General features: G+C 41.2%; 1 protein-coding gene across 3 annotated transcripts in view; it reads right to left on the bottom strand.

Moving 5' to 3' along the window:
* Nucleotides 1-16,711, bottom strand: part of MET (MET proto-oncogene, receptor tyrosine kinase) — a 118,843-nt gene that overhangs the window by 69,987 nt on the left and 32,145 nt on the right. The gene's annotated exons all lie outside the window — the stretch shown is intronic.

Below are 16,711 nucleotides of genomic sequence, written 5' to 3'. Positions count from 1 at the left end.
AGAGGTGTGCCATTGGAATGTGATGAGGTGTAGTAGGCAAGTGTTGAATTCTGCCCATATCCAGTATGGACATGAGATAATAATCCTATTTGCTCAAAGGGGAGATTGTAACTACTTGGAATTTGCCCTGGATCCAGTCTGCAAAATACATGTTGCCAGTTGGTCAAAAAAGTCTCTGAACTAGGCTAGCAAGAATTGTCACTGCCTAAAGATTAACTGATGCTTGTACATTCAATTTAGCTGACATAAACTTAAAATGTCTTGACATAAAGTTGCACATTTGAAACCAAATGTCCAAAATGTGATGGCCTCAAAATATTTGCCACCCTCTCTCCTCCAACTCCTCCAAAAGTGACTTTTTACGAAGCTACCCAATTAGACAAGTATCATAATTCAAAATATCCAATATCAACCAGACTGAGTGAAATAAAGGCTTTATCTAAGGATTTTTATGAAGTCTCTGCAATAGCTGCAGATCCTGCAATCCCCAGTGGTCTGTACTGGGACCAGTCCTATTCAACATATTCATAAATGATCTGGAAAATGCAGTAAACAGTGAGGGGCAAAATTTGCAAAGGATACAAAACTACTTAAGATAGTTAAGTCCGAGGCAGACTGCAAAGAGCTACAAAAGGATCTCGCAACACTGGGTTACGGCAACAAAATGGCAGATGAAATTCAATGTTGATAAATGCAAAGTAATGCACATTCGAAAACATAATCCCAACTATAAACACATAAAATGATGGGGTCTAAATTAGCTGTTACCACTCAAGAAAGAGATCTTGGAGTCATTGTGGATAGTTCTCTGAAAACATCCACTCAATGTGCAGTGGCAGTCAAAAAAGCAAACAGAATATTGGAAATCATTAAGAAAGGGATACATAATAAGACAGAAAATATCATATTGCCTCTATATAAATCCATGGTACGCCCACATCTTGAATACGGCGTGCAGATGTGGTCGCCCCATCCTAGAAAAGATATATTGGAATTTGAAAAGGTTCCGAGAAGGGCAACAAAAATGATTAGGGGTATGGAACAGCTGCCATATGAGCAGAGATGTGTAAGACTGGGACTTTTCATCTGGGAAAAGAGATGATTAAGGGGGGGATATGATTGAGGTCTATAAAATCATGACTGGTGTGAAGAAAGTAAATAAGGAAGTGTTATTTATTCTTCCTCATTACATAAGAACTAGGGGTCACCAAATGAATTAATAGGCAGCAGATTTAAAACAAACAAAAGGAAGTATTTTTTCACACAATGCACAGTCAACCTGTGGAACTGCTTGCCAGAGGATGTTGTGAAAGCCAAGACTATAACAGGGTTCAAAAAAGAACTAGATAAATTAATGGAGGATAGGTCCATCAATGGCTATTAGCCAGGATGGGCAGGGATGGTGTCCCTAGCCTCTGTTTGCCAGAAGCTGGGAATGGGCAACAGGGGATGGACACCTGATGATTACCTGTTCTGTTCATTCCCTCTGGGACACCTGGCATTGGCCACTGTTGTAAGACAGGATACTGGGCTAGATGGACCTTTGGTCTGACCCAGTATGGCCGTTCTTATGTTCTTCTTATGTTCTAATCTGCAAACATTAATGGTCTCTTCAGGTCTCTGCCTCTGCAGTCCAAAATCCTGCTCCCAAATTGAGTTCCTCAATCAGAAAAAAGATATAATATTTAATATCTTCAATGAACTAGAAATGAATTATTAATCATGGCAGAAGCTTTCATGATTCAAGTGAATGGTGAATGTGTAAAAAAGCACACTTACTTTTCAATACAAAAGTAAAATAATAAATGTGCAGGTAGCAGTACTTAGAGGTTTGGGGAATCTGAAACTAACTTGATAGAGAGAAATGGATTAACATTTTTGAAAAGAGGCAAAAAACATAATTAGTACATGGCAGATATGAAGACTTTATATTTCTATGTATTTAACTAAAATTAGTTAAAATTATGAAGTCAAGCAGTTACGTGGCATCTTTGTGCAGTCTGCAGTATGCAGTCTGAGGTCAGCTTCATCAAACACAAACGGTATGGGTCCTGCACTTAGGACGGAAGAATCCAATGCACCGCTACAGACTAGGGGCCGAATGGCTAGGCAGCAGTTCTGCGGAAAAGGACCTAGGGGTGACAGTGGATGAGAAGCTGGATATGAGTCAGCAGTGTGCCCTTGTTGCCAAGAAGGCCAATGGCATTTTGGGATGTATAAGTAGGGGCATAGCGAGCAGATCGAGGGACGTGATCGTTCCCCTCTATTGGACATTTGTGAGGCCTCATTTGGAGTACTGTGTCCAGTTTTGGCCCCACACCTCAAGAAGGATGTGAATAAATTGGAGAGAGTCCAGCAAAGGGCAACAAAAATGATTAGGGGTCTAGAACACATGACTTATGAGGAGAGGCTGAGGGAGCTGGGATTGTTTAGTCTGCAGAAGAGAAGAATGAGGGGGGATTTGATAGCTGCTTTCAACTACTTGAAAGAGGGTTCCAAAGAGGATGGCTCTAGACTGTTCTCAATGGTAGCAGATGACAGAACGAGGAGTAATGGTCTCAAGTTGCAGTGGGGGAGGTTTAGACTGGATATTAGGAAAAACTTTTTCACTATGAGGGTGGTGAAACACTGGAATGCGTTACCTAGGGAGGTGGTAGAATCTCCTTCCTTAGAAGTTTTTAAGGTCAGGCTTGACAAAGCCCTGGCTGGGATGATTTAACTGGGAATTGGTCCTGCTTTGAGCAGGGGGTTGGACTAGATGACCTTCTGGGGTCCCTTCCAACCCTGATATTCTATGATTCTATGGTAGTGTAATCTTTGAAGATCTAAAAATAATTAAACATTTGCTTAATTCTTTTTAAGGCCCCAATGCAGGAAAACAGATTCTGTATGTTCCATTTAATTATGTTCCACTGAATGGTCCAATTAAGCACATGCTCAAATGCTACCTATTTGCCATTGTGGGTTGTCTATTTATAACATGGGCCACATCCACACAACATATATACTACCTTTATGGCACTGAGGATGTCACATGGGTTGCAGCTGTGTGCTGATTGGGCTGCAAGTGGTCACAGGCCACAGATTGAGAACCACTCTGCACTACAATAATACAAATAAATAAATAAATGTGCTTAAGCACTTTGCTGAATCAAAACCTATATTTTTAGCAAAGAAAAGGCAAGGAAATGTTTGCAATATATATCAACACACGTACTGTCCCACAATAACATCTCCATGATCAGGCACTCGCATCCACATAGAGAGTGGGCAGGACTACCAGCATTTAGTGGGTCTGGAGATTTGTCAATGATGGCATAAATATTCAAAAAATAAATTTGGTGTAAAGTGCACAGAATAGATAGTCTTAGATATTGGACTGATTTCCTAGCCTATTTGGAAGGGAGAAGCCCAAGGTCTCTGTAGAGACAGCTCTTCAAAACAATGTTTTGTCTCTATGGTTCCAAGGGTCAAGGAATTAGGATTAGCGATAAATAGTATCGTCACCCATAGAACACAATTTTCAAGCGTGTCTGCCCTCATGAAATATGGTTACGAAAAAGTAGGAAGCTTAGATGGATCAACACAGTCTCAAGAGAAAGAGCAAATAAGGGGAAAATGGGGCAACCTTGATGGTTCCCCTCTCTAAACAGTCTTGTATATTTTTAATAAAACACAAATACTTTTCTCCCCTATAGTGACTTCCATCTGAGATTTCAAGACAGTATACAAACAATGAATTAGTTTAGTTTCATGACCCTCCAGTGAGGTAGATGAGTACTATTACCTTCCCTGTTTCACAGTGAAACCGAGACACAAAGGATGAAAACCTGACCCTGTGGACTTCAGAGAGGCCAGGATTTCACCCACAGAGCTAACATCACTTGCCCAATGTCACACTGGAAGTCTGTTGGAAGGCTGGGAGCAGAACCCATATCTCCAGTTTCCCGGTCCTGTGCAGAACCCAAAACCCATTACAAAAGTGCCCTAAAGAACTGGACTTTCAGTCACTGCTTGTTTTGGAAGGAATTATTCCTGAGGTTTCACATAACTCATAAATCTCCGCTTCTGTCACATACCAAGCTGTTTAATTCTGGGCTCTAGTAGAGACAACTACATGGTTCTTGCAGTTATAACTCCGCAACCAAAAGAGAAGAGGGGGAAAAACAACGTCAAACTTTCCTGTTTCTGACACAATTACAAATCCTATTTGCTTCATCCTTCTCTGGCCTATTTCCTTAACAAAGGACATCTTGAAGAATCTCCTTTTTCATTTCCCAAGTGGTGTCACGGCACAGCTGGACAAAATGAATAAAATACAACGAAAAAGGTAAAGCAGACACGTAAATAGATTTCCCCTTTCATCCCTCAAAGGCAGAAGGGTGAATTTTTTCTGCATGATTAAGTAGTACAGAATGTTTGTGAAACTGGACAAAATGTTATTTAAAATCTTGAAGATTTCCTACCTCTGTGGGTATATAAACTGGCACTCACGGTCTGAATTCCTTTCAAGTTACTCACATGACTAATTCACATGATTTGCCTTGGAAGAAAGCAGATTAGAAGAAAACTCTATAGAACAAACATCTACAGTACAATAGACCAAACTTCAAGAAATAAGTACAGGAAATAAATGAGATATGCAAATTCTGCAGGAACAGAGGCAATTGCAAGGTCCTCTTCTAGAATGTATGCAAATCCTCACCCAGGGCCACATTTAGATCCAGCACCCAGTCCAAGGAGTTGGGTGAAGCACTTGTGAAATGCACTAGGGAATGAGTCAACAGATTTTCCTACCTGTGCCATAGAAGAGTTGCAAAGCCCAATTGCTGATGTAACCTCTGGGGGGAACCTATGCTGACAGGAGGATCCATGAAACATTGGGTTCCCTGATCCTAACCCTGAGCTACCTCCCTCCTTATCAGCCATGGAAAGGACTCATGATGAGCCATCATTTATGTCATGCCCAGGGCACATGCCCTGTGCAGACCCTCCCACTCATCCAATACTGTAATCAGTCCAGTTCTGCTCCTCAGTAAAACATTGCACAACTTATGCATGTTCCCAGAACAGGCTGGTGTGTTCCCAAGAAAAACTGCAGCATGTAAATAAGCAGGAAATGCCATACAAACAATATTTGGGTTTTGTTTTTCACTGATCCACAGAGTAAACGCTCATGAAAAGAACAATGTAACTTGTTGGTACCTAAGTTATTGCTGGTGCTAACTGCATGTCCATATCCTCCCATCTGGCTTGCTCAACAAAATATTATGAATAAAGGCACTGATTCACCCCCATTGGTACATTGCACCCTCCTTGCACTGATGAGCTGCTGAGGGAGGTTAAATATCAAGGAGGGCAGGCACTATCCTCCCTGGGTATCCTGATTTAATAGGGCAGGTTTAATTTGCAGCAGAGACTTCATAGAAACCTGTCCAGTATAGGCTGTCTGGGGGACTCAGTTAATTAGTACATGACCTAATAATGCTGCCCGGGGTAGCACTGGACCACTGCTCATTCCCATTGTAAAGTAGGAGTTGTGGTGTCTTGTGCCATGTAATACCCACCCTCAGCCAGGCAGACTTTTTACCACCAGGCATTTACAGCCAGGGGTGCTGGAACAATTTGTATAGTGGGGGTGCTGAGAGCCACTGAACAAAACGGTAAACCCTGTATACGATGAAAACCACTTTAAGCCAGGGGGTGCTGCCCCACCCCCAGAACCGCTAGTTCCAGCACCTATGCTTAAGGCTCCAATCCAGGACCTGATTGTTCTGCATGTGTCCCTGTCATAGGTGAATTCCACCCAGGAAGAATTTATTGGCTGTCTGTTGGGATTAGAGAAATGTCCATTTTCAAAACGGCAATCAAACCACATGGAATATTTTTCTTTGGCTTCAACAAAGCAGCATCAGGACCCACACTTCTTTATCAGGGCTTTGGGTTTTGGAGGCCTGGGTCAAAATTTGAAACGGAGGTTCCCCCCATCCAAAAAAATTACCATGGAGGTGAAAGAGCTTAAGAAGAGGGGGAAAAAGTAAAGTCAAAGAGGGCCCAAGCTTGTGGGGTTGCTGCCCTCCTCACGGGGATGGGTGGAGCTCCACCCTGCATGTGGCCAGGAGCACGCTTGTCCCTGAGCTCTGACTCCACTGCTGGTGGGACTGGTATCCCCCAACCTGCTCCTGTCTCTGGGCTCCTGGCCTGGTGTGTTGCCTCAGGCCTGGTACAATGATGCCAGTGGTGGCTATGATGGCATCTGGGCTCCACTAGGGCAGGCGAGTCACTCCATGCAATATTGAAGGCAGACACCAATTCTGAGTGGCACTGTGACCCAGTGTGCCAGGCTGGAATCCCACTCACTCTAATTTGGCCCCTCTGTAACGTTGGGGACTCTCTCAAATGGGGGGCCTGAGCAAACTCACCCTTTTGCCTCCTACACCCAGCCCTGCTCCTTGTGACAAATGAAGTGGTGAAACAGAGGAAAAATATGCAGAATGGGACAGATTTTGTTCTCATACACCTGGGCAAATCCACTGGGCTAAATTCATCCCTGGTATAAGCAGATCCATCTTCCACTATCTTTCGACAAGTCAAATCTGAGTTTCTATGAACCAATGAAAGGCACATATATGCCTGAGGAACTATGGAGTTGATCCAGCACTCATTTAAGTCAATGGAAAGAATCCTACAGATTTCAATGTATTGGATTGGACCCTCTGTCCTTTTCAAACATCAAGTTTCTAACAAACTTCAGCTAAAACATTAGAGCTTTTCTTTAAAACATAAAAAAGTTGCAATTTTTTTAAAGTAGAAAATTGTTCCCACCTCCCACTCCTTTTGTGCTTGAAAATGACTCAAATGTTTTTGATGAAACTTTCAGGGGAAAAGTACACTCCCTTTCTGAGAGCAAGCATCTCATATTTTGGCTGCAAAGGTAAAGCTCTGAGAAAGTTATAAACAACTGAAAATAATCCTTTAGAAAGGAAATGTTTAGGCAACCTTAGCTATAGGTGATGCTACATGTGTTGCCTATAATCACAACTATGCACGCAAAAAGTCACATGGAAATAGCATCTTGTAGCAAAACAAAAAACAGACAAACAAAAAGCTTGGAAGGAAATATTACATTTAACACACACTTTAAAGACCTGATCCCAAATCCACTGAAATCAACAGAGAGATTATTTAAATTGATCAGACCCCAAATAAATGGTAGTTCTGTGAAAAAAGTCACCGGTGTACATTTCTCATAGCAATATCATCATTCCAATCAACTCTTAATACTCATTACTTTGGTCTATTTCACTGCTGAATAACAGAAAAAAAGAGGTGAGACTGATTATTTTACTTAAGATAACAAGGTAGAAAAGACGTACATGTTAGTGTAATTAGTTAATACAAATTAAAAACATTGCACATTCTATTGTCAAGATCATTCAAAGAATTATTTGTTTTTGTCATTGACCACCATTGCATTAGTTCTTGTAATCTAGTTAGTGCATTAGCACTAAGTAAATACTATTGATTCAGTCAGATATAATGGACCTATGCAATCTTTGAATTTCGTCCATTTCCTTTATACTAATTTTATGACGTTTCACTCAGTACACAGATTATCATTCTGGAGGTGGTGGTTCATTATTCAGTTTTAATGAATTAAAAATAAGACACAGAGGATGTTGGTAAAATATCCCAGAGTCACTGAGCTAAATACAGACTTGGTGTCAGCAAGTGCATCTCCCATGGAAGTCCCTAGGACACATTTGTGACTTATGGCTTGTCTGTGAAAGTTCTTCCAGAAAAAGGTAGGGTATGAATTTACAATGGAATAGTTATTGTGGAATAATTCCATGTTTAGAGAAGCCCTTAAACAGTGGTGTAAGACAGTGCTACTCAAAGTGGTGGTCCGTGGACCGGTGGTGGTCCGCGGACCGGTGCTGGTCCGCGAGCCATTGGCTGCCGGTCTGCGCGCACATTGGAAAAAAAAATTGCCGGTCCCCCACATCAGATAGCTTGAGAAGCACTGGTGTAAGAGACAAGGGATGAAAGTAGGTCAGAAAATGGGTATGAGTTTCAAGGTAAAGTAGTATAATTTATACCTATTTCCATTCAGTAAGTGTGCAAAAGCAGAATAACATACACACAGAGGAGGCAGAGCACATCCTCCTGTTGGGTGCTTTTTTTTTTGGCTGCAATCTCTTCTTCTGCTCCCTTAGTATTTTTCTTGCTACAACCATTCATTCTGCTCACCTGCTGCAAGCCAAATTGCACAGCTTGCATTGCTTTGCCACCTGAATTTGTCTTCTACTAAACCATTTATGTCACTGCTTAAGCCACCAATAAATTTGGCCCATTGTTTGCAGTAATGGTATTCTTTATAAAATACAGGATCTGATTCTGGTTTCTCTGAATCAGGTGTAAATCAGGAATCATGGAGTTACAACGATGTCAGACCTGTGTGAGAGCAGAATCTGTCCCAAAGCGTAAGTTACACAATTGCTTACTTCTGTGACAAGCCAATGCATTTACTGTGAAGGTGCTGAAGGCAGACCTGGACTAAGGAACTGAGGTTCCTTCAAAGTCTCCTGATGCTGAAGCCCAATTTCCTATTGCTGCTCTAGGGCTGGCAGTTGTGAAAGTGCCAAGGGGTCATCAACTCAGATAAAACTACAAATCAGATTGGACTGGACTGACTGGAAGCGATGCTGAGGATAGCTGAAGCAGGATAGGTACAGAGGGAGTTGAAGTGCCATACATATGTGTTTGCATGATTTAGACTTTCAGTTCAGACGTGACAAAAAGGGGGAACTAGGAGTGGAGGGACATGGGTTATAATACCAACCACCAGAAGGGTGAGATTCTGGAATAGCCTCCCATTGGGAGTTGTAGGGGCAAACAACAGTTAGTTTTAAGAGGGAGCTGGACAATCATGCGTGCAGTTGTATGATGGGGTTGTCTGTGATGGGAGTGGGCTGGGCTCACTTCCATAAATTATGTTCCTAAAAGCTCATGCTTCAGGGTCTCTGCTGGTCACCTGGGGCCAGGAAGGGATTTCCCCCTTCTCCAGTGTATTCTGGGTGGGGTTTTTTTACATCACCTTCCTCTATAGTATCAGAAGAGACAGTGTCTATGGCTGGAGACAGTGGATGGGGAGAGCCAGGGCTCTGAGGTGAAAGTGAGCTTTGTCTCTCTCAGGTGGCTAGTTCTTACTCACATGTTCAGGGTCTAACTGATCACCATATGTGGGGTTGGGAAAGCATTTTCTTCTAGGTCAGATTGGCAGTGACTTTTGGGGGTGAGGTTCATCTTCACCTGCCAGGATTATCTGTATATATTTCACTTAATCACTCCCCTGCCAATGCAGGGTCCTTGGGTATTGGTGCACCTTGATCCCTCATATTCTCTTCCTGTGGCATATAATAGTCTAGTCTCCCAGGGGCTGTAATATTTGGGTCTAATTTTGGTTGTTGAGTTTAACATGCGGGTTCTGGGTGGTTTCGGTGATGTATAGGAGGTCAGACTAAATGACCTGGTGGTCTCTTCTGGCCTTAAACTTTATGACTATACTCAATGTGGTTATGCAGTAAGGCAAATGTGTACATTTGGATGATGCAGTGTGTTATTATGTTTGTTCATTTTGTTTCACATAGGTGACATAGCAAAAGCAGGTTTTTAGGAGTGATGTGACTGAGGAGAAGGAGCTGACGTTAGAAACAGACCTCGGGAGAGTGTCCCAGGCATACGGGATGGGATGGAAGGAGGGTCAGAGGCAGGAGTAGGACAATGGATGGCATCGTTTGTGGAATGGAGGGGATAGAGTAGGCACTTTGAAGGAGGCCAGGTTGCAGACTAGCTGGGGCTTCAGCCTGTTATGAAAAAAACCTGTTATTTTGTTATGTAATTAATGTTCACGTGCTTTAAGAGACATTTAAAGGCATTTTACAAATCTGAGACATAAAAAAAAAAATACAATTTTTCAGTCCACTGGTCAACATCTAGAAACTGGTTTCAGAGTAACAGCCGTGTTAGTCTGTATTCGCAAAAAGAAAAGGAGTACTTGTGGCACCCTAGAGACTAACCAATTTATTTGAGCATGAGCTTTCGTGAGCTGTAGCTCATGCTCAAATAAATTGGTTAGTGTCTAAGGTGCCACAAGTCCTCCTTTTCTTTTTGCATCTAGAAACTGTTCATTGAGCTACTAGAAGTTTGGGCTGTGCATTTTCAGAGTATGCAGTACACTCTCTTGCCATACTAGTGACCAACGGGCAGCTCTCTCTTCAATCAAAGGATTTGATTTAAAAGTCTGGAGGTGAGCATTATTAGTTGGCTTTACTGAAAAAGCAGCGCCTTTGCCAGAAGATGACAGGAGAACAAATGTCAGTTTCACAGAATAACCCGACTTTCAGAAAGAAAATGATTAAAAACAAAACAAAAAAATCCTCATCACACTGAACAACAGAGTAGGAGATACACAGAGACCAGTCCTCAGCAGGGAGCTCAGGAGGAGGGAAATTCAGCAAGGTTCTCTTTGCAGAGCTTTCTCCCCATCAGGGTAGCAAGTGGCAGCCCCAAACTCCATGGATCCCAGGGATCAGCAGGAGGACATTTCTGCACCACATCTGGGTCTCCAAAAGTCACCTCCTACTTCCTGGCAGTGTGATTCCAATGGAATGATAGGGCTTCTATACCTGGTTCCTTCCCTGGATCTCCCCTTTAATTGAGAATGATCATACAGAGATAATACACCTTTACACTGTATTATCTTTCTGCCGTGAGCTAAGCATGTTTTCCTAGAGGACAATGTACATTTCCCACTGCCCCATCACATCCTGTTTACGCATCCAACAGATGACCTACCGAGAACCCTCTACAGATGCTGTAAAGGCGAGAGGGGATGCTGCAGCATACGCCAGTACCCTCTATGCATACATTTAGTGGGTACAATCAGGCCCTTAACTTTTACAGCTTTTTAATTTGGATTACTGTGGTATACCAACCTTAAGGAAGGTTACATGCCCACAGTTCCTTTTAGCATCACGAGCGAGGATCTCAGCTGATATTTTTATGTTTTTTAATATATAGCATTTCCAAAAGCATCAACTAATGAAAAAATTAGGATTCTAGTGCCTGATTCTTAGGAGAAATATTTCAGCCCATATTGTATTCTATTTGTAATAGAAAATCCATTTCCTTTACCGTGCGAGATTGTTTAAATGAGCCCCTCCAAGCCTTTATAATCACACAGATGTGGGGCTATTTTTAATTCTGCCAAAAATTTGTAATCTAAATGGTGTGGGAGATTACAGGGCCTCTAAAGAGTTATTTGTCTCTGTTTATTTTATTAAATATTACTAGACATACCCTGAGGATGACAGATCAATAAGGGTCTTTGTGGTTTCCTGATGGAAGGTCGTAATTATTTTCTTCCATTATAATATAAACATAACCAAATTTAACTCATCTATCATCTTTGCAACAGTAATAAAGAAACATCACTGCATGTTTATTTTACTGTCTTTTTCATTTCACCTTCCTTCAAAATTATTTTTATCTGTTTGTGCTCTTCCTTTGATAGGAGTGGTGACCAGTTTGTCTGTCCACATCCCAGGGTATTTTGTGACAAAAAACAGCCTTTGGTTTCTCTGTTTGGTTGCAAAGTGCTTTGCCATGCTTTGGATCAAAGACACTGTATGGAGTAACTTTTGGATGTGAAAACTCACAGGAAAAACAAAACAAAAGGAATCCCTGTGCCACAGGAAATCTAGAGCTGAATTCTGCTTGCAGTTCCACAGGCACGGCTCCATGGGAATTGGATCCATGTAACTGAGAGCCAAATTGGCTCACAATTGTTTACCACATAAAAAAAATCAATGTGGAAAAATTCTAAATAAAAAAATTCTAAGCTTACTGCTCAGTAAAAATATTACAATGTAGAATACATCTGTACCTGTTGAGCCCAAAACCTGCTCATCTCACCCACCTAAGGAGTCCCATTGAAGTCAGAACTTAGATGGGCACCTTGAGACTATGTGCATAAGTGAGGAAAGGCAAGTAGGATTTGGCTCTTGATCTGAATCTTCATCTATTTTAGTAGCTGAACATGACTAATTTTGAACCAGTGACTAAGGCTCAATCCACTAAAACCGACACCCAGTTTCCACAGCGGGTGTGGGTGAGGAGATGCCAGAGCAATGATTCGAAAACCTCCAGGAGAGATTTGCAACCACTTCACAGCACTCTTCTTGCCCTGGCTTAGGCACCAGAAAACCTTTAGTTTTACTCCACTTTTTTATTTCTGATTCAAAACTGATTCTGATTGCTCTCCTGTTCCCATTTAAATCAATGTCAAAACTGGAGCAGGTCCTCATCTGGTGTTCACTGTCATATTTCCATTGACTTAAATAGGGCTATGACAATTTACACCAGCTGTGGATCTGCCAGCCTGACTTTAATGGGCTTGGTCTTATATGAGCTTCCCTGAAAGACAGGGAAAACTGGAGCCAGTTTTGATTCATGTTTTGTAAAAACTGGCAGGTTTTTATATCCAAAACCAGTTTTGTCAACCAAACTGAGGTGAGTTGAAGCATTTTCATTCAAACACCCAAATTAGGGAAGGAAGGGTAGAGGGAAAGTTTCAGAGAATTTGTTCTCATTTGGGCCCATTTCTCGCTTCAACTGCTTCACACCAAACAACAAAAGCACGAGGAATAGTCATTCAAAGGGTTATCTATTAGCCTAACAGAAACAAAGACAATGTGTCTTGCAACTCTTTCTGCTAATGTGATTTGTCCTTCACCTATCAGCCTTTGACTGTAAATGATCAAATATTATAGGATTGCCTTGAAAACAATGCCAAAGACGCAGCATTTGGTTTGGATGTTGCTAACATTACACTTTCATTACTGCAGTACTGTTTGAAGTCTCTTGTTATTTAATCCTGTAGAAGTCAGTACATTTTCTCTTGCATCAGAGGACTGTGGTTTGCATCTCTCATAACATTAAAGAGAGACATCATTTTGGCTAAATTACACAAAATAACATTCTGATTCTGCCAAAATAAGCTATGACAAATTGTCATAGTTTACAGAAAGTTTTATATCAAGTGAAAGGTGACCTACAAAAGGGAAAAGTTGGGTTGTGGCATTTTAAACTTCTGTATGATGCACAAAGAACGCCTGAAAAGTGCTTTTGTTTGATGAGTGTTTAAAAGGAAATTTTTTCCCTGTTTGTTTTTTACATTAGAAATTTACATCCTTCTAGACTGGAAAAATATGTGAAATGGTGACATTACAAGAGTCAAGAAAATGAAAGCTGAGTAATTGACAGGAGAAGAGATTTTCAGTCAGACTGTTTAAAACTCTTTGATTTTTGTTTGTTTTTATAATCTCCTATTGAACTTCAAAAAGAAAAGGCGTACTTGTGGCATTTTAGAGACCAACACATTAGTCTCTAAGGTGCCACAAGTACTCCTTTTCTTTTTGCGGCTACAGACTAACACGGCTGCTACTCTGAAACCTATTGAACTTGAGTGATTAAAGAACACTCTGGATAAAGGAAACCGTGAGATAAATATTCAAACTCCTAATCTCTTCAATTAAGGTGTTGAAGGTCACAGTAAACATCCCTAAAACCACCCAGAGGTTCTCCAGCAAAATCTGAGATTTGACATTCTTGATATTTCTGAGATTAAAACAAAAAAAGAAAAAAAAAGACCTTTATTTCCCTCCCAAAACCAAATAAAAACCTTTTATGTCTTCTTTATACATCATAATGAAGCAATGAAAGGGCACACTCCCAGTTTTTAAAAATCCTTTGCTAATCACCTACCCCTTCAATCCAGGGCCGAGAAAGCTCACAATAGATATTTAAACCTTCCAATGAGTTCTCCTCCAAAAAAAGAATGTCTATCTTGACAGTCTTGATATTTCCATGGTAAAAAACTACATTCAAGCCTTCTTTATACAAAATAAAAGTGCACAAAAGGCACAGACCCATTTTCCTCCTTTTGAAGCAATCCTTTATCAATGTTATATAGCTGCAGTAAGAGCAGAAATCTGCAATTCTGATGACATTTCTTGGAAACATGCAACTGTAATAAACCCTCTGAAGCCATAATACATTCAGCTCAGATATGCAAAACAGTGGCAGAGCCTAGAAAGCATTTTGAAGCAGGAAAAAAATTCTTAGAATGTGAAAACTCATAGATTATTCCATCAATATATTAAAGGAGCACTTTGCTGTGAAAAGACCATCTTATTAAAGAGGTTTGGTTGGGTAACAGAAGAATGAGATAAAAGGATCAAAAGGATCTTAACCCCCCCCCCAATAAATAATCCAAGAATAAGGAAGAAAACTATTTTCAGAGAATAGAAATGGATACTCAGAGTGAAACACAAAATGAAAAACGAAGAAGAAATATTAAGGTTTGAGAAAAGACGAGGACAAGGCACTAGAAAAAGATAACAGAAGCTACTATATTAAGAATTTTCTAAACTGTATCTATTTTCCTGAAAATTAGGAAGAAAAATAGTAAAATATAGAATGTGACATGTTCACAGTGCCAGCACTAAGTGGCAACTCCAGTATCTCAGCTCAGCTCTGGGAACCTCTGGCAAGGAATCTTTCACTGAAGGCTGCAGAATCATAATGGAGCCTATTTAGAGATTATTCTAGCCCAGTGGCTAGGCGACTCTCCACAGTGGAGCATGCCTCTGCCACAAGGGAAATGCCAGAGGATCTGTGCAGTGATTGATTCACCGAGTGTGACCTTCGCCCCATCCTGGTGCTGAACGCCTAACATCCGCTGCCATCTGGGAGGGACTGTGTAAAGCCTGTAACAGAATCTCACCCTACCCAGGTCCTTAACAGAATGGGTTACAAACAAATATGTCTATGTTTTAAATATTTTGTTTGTAAAATCCTTCTTGTCCAGTCCTGAATACAGGATTCCATATTTCCGCTGACATCACCACAGACCACTCAATAGAGAGGAAGGAGGGGTTTTTCTTTTGTTTCCTCTTTGTTGTTCTAATTGCTTGGGATGCCACCAGCACCATCAGGGAAACCCTCAATGTGTAAAGAAAAGGAGTACTTGTGGCACCTTAGAGACTAACCAATTTGAGCATAAGCTTTCGTGAGCTACAGCTCACTTCATCAGATGCATATCGTGGAAACTACAGCAGACTTTATATATACACAGAGAATATGAACCAATACCTCCTCCCACCCCACTGTCCTGCTGGTAATAGCTTATCTAAAGTGATCATCAGGTGGGCCATTTCCAGCACAAATCCAGGTTTTCTCACCCTCCACCCGCCCCCCCACAAATTCACTCTCCTGCTGGTGATAGAGTCTAGTCTACCATTCCTGGTCTTTACCGGGGATAGACCAGGAATGGAGTCTTAGAACTTTTAGTAAGTAATCTAGCTAGGTATGTGTTAGATTATGATTTCTTTAAATGGCTGAGAAAAGAATTGTGCTGAATAGAATAACTATTTCTGTCTATGTATCTTTTTTGTAACTTAAGGTTTTGCCTAGAGGGGTTCTCTATGTTTTTGAATCTAATTACCCTGTAAGATATCTACCATCCTGATTTTACAGGGGGGATTTCTTTATTTCTATTTACTTCTATTTTTATTAAAAGTCGTCTTGTAAGAAAACTGAATGCTTTTTCATTGTTCTCAGATCCAAGGGTTTGGGTCTGTGGTCACCTATGCAAATTGGTGAGGCTTTTTATCCAACATTTCCCAGGAAAGGGGGGGTGCAAGTGTTGGGAGGATTGTTCATTGTTCTTACGATCCAAGGGTCTGGGTCTGTAGTCACCTAGGCAAATTGGTGAGGCTTTTTACCAAACCTTGTCCAGGAAGTGGGGTGCAAGGTTTTGGGAAGTATTTTGGGGGGAAGGACGTGTCCAAACAGCTCTTCCCCAGTAACCAGTATTAGTTTGGTGGTGGTAGCGGCCGGTCCAAGGACAACGGGTGGAATATTTTGTACCTTCGGGAAGTTTTGACCTAAGCTGGTAAAGATAAGCTTAGGAGGTTTTTCATACAGGTCCCCACATCTGTACCCTAGAGTTCAGAGTGGGGGAGGAACCTTGACATGGTGATAGAGTGAATTTGTGGGGGGGGGGGTGGAGGGTGAGAAAACCTGGATTTGTGCTGGAAATGGCCCACCTGATGATCACTTTAGATAAACTATTACCAGCAGGACAGTGGGGTGGGAGGAGGTATTGTTTCATATTCTCTGTGTATATATAAAGTCTGCTGCAGTTTCCACGATATGCATCTGATGAAGTGAGCTGTAGCTCACAAAAGCTTATGCTCAAATAAATTGGTTAGTCTCTAAGGTGCCACAAGTACTCCTTTTCTTTTTGCGAATACAGACTAACACGGCTGTTACTCTGAAACCTCAATGTGTAGTAGATTTGAGAAAGCACAGATGTAAAGATATGGAACCCTTCATTATCTGAATTCAGGTTTCATCTTTTAGTAGACAATATTTACCACAAAAAACTCCTCTTACCCAGATTCCATTAATCTAATAAACCCTACATTGCACTCAGAAAAAGTGAGCTTCTAGGTTACTTCTTTAGGACCCAATCCTTCACAGAGAAATTTGCAGAGACAAGAGTACATTTGCTTAGTTCTCACTGCAGGACTGGGACTGCATTCGGGTAGGGTGAGATTCAGCACCTCACTCTACAAGAAGAAAA

The sequence above is a fragment of the Lepidochelys olivacea genome, assembly GCF_965140295.1.
Source record: "Lepidochelys olivacea isolate rLepOli2 genome assembly, chromosome: 1".
Classification (NCBI taxonomy): Eukaryota; Metazoa; Chordata; order Testudines; family Cheloniidae; genus Lepidochelys; species Lepidochelys olivacea.
This window is presented reverse-complemented; position numbering and strand designations above follow the sequence as displayed.